This window comes from Meleagris gallopavo, chromosome 17, assembly GCF_000146605.3.
Source record: "Meleagris gallopavo isolate NT-WF06-2002-E0010 breed Aviagen turkey brand Nicholas breeding stock chromosome 17, Turkey_5.1, whole genome shotgun sequence".
Lineage (NCBI taxonomy): Eukaryota > Metazoa > Chordata > Aves > Galliformes > Phasianidae > Meleagris > Meleagris gallopavo.
In genome coordinates, this window is record NC_015027.2 from 11,000,844 (window position 1) to 11,001,792 (window position 949).

Genomic DNA, 949 nt, shown 5'->3' on the forward strand with positions numbered 1-949 from the left:
GCCTGGGCTGGCGGCGGAGAAGGGAGTAGTCAGCTTTGCGCAGTGGCAGTATCGTAGCCAATGAGGTTAATCCGAGGCGCGATTATTGCTAATTGAAAACTTTTCCCAATACCCCGCCATGACGACTTGAAATATAGTCGGCATTGGCAATTTTTGACAGTCTCTACGGAGACTGAATTATGGTGGTCAAAGGTAGAAAAACGTAGTCCTTCTTTATTTGTACTTGTAGCAGCAGCGCGGGTTGCCTTTGCACCGCGGGTAGAGAGGGCGGCCGAGCAATGAATGGGAGCCGGGCTGCTGCTGTGCTGTCTTCCCTTCCTTGCTAGCAGCATTCACGTGGAAGCACGCCCTGAAGCGCAGGGCTCCTTTGCACCCCTTCCAGTCGCTCACTGGGGCTTCGTACGTGTTCTTCTCTGCCAAACATTCAGTCTGATGCAAATAAGGGCGCTGCTCATAACACCGCCGGGGAAGTGAGCTCTGATTTCTCCCGGCTGCAACCCGAGTGCTATGCGGGGTCACGGGGCTGGCCCGGCAGCGCCGGCTTCGAGAGGGATGGATGGAGGGCTGGCAGCAGCAGGTGCTCTGCACGGGGTCGGTGCTTAGCTTGACTCATTGACACCATTTCCAGCTCTCTGACCAGCTTCCCATCCGTCCAGCGGGGCGATAACTCCTTACCACAACTTCTGTAGAAGATAAGGAAGGAGCCGGGTCACAGCGCGCTGCCTGGGCAGAGTGCAGGAGGGGGGATGGCGACACGGGCTGAACTCGGTTCCAGCAGCCGGGTAGCCCCGCAGCAGGCATAGGGCGAGCTTTGGGGGTGGAGCAGCTTTATTTTTTGTGGGGGGCGGCGGCTGAGGGGACGGGGCGGGTTCAGCCCGGAGCACTGCGGGCTCAGGGAACGCCTCGTCGCCCTCTGCAGCTCCCAACACAAGATCGGAGCGCGGGGACC

General features: G+C 59.2%; 1 non-coding gene across 1 annotated transcript; it reads left to right on the forward strand.

Moving 5' to 3' along the window:
- The first annotated feature begins 31 nt into the window (after nt 1-31).
- LOC116217278 lies at nt 32-172 on the forward strand. Its single transcript, XR_004161627.1, has one exon. It is a non-coding gene; the product is annotated as a U4 spliceosomal RNA (small nuclear RNA).
- The last annotated feature ends 777 nt before the right edge of the window (nt 173-949 follow it).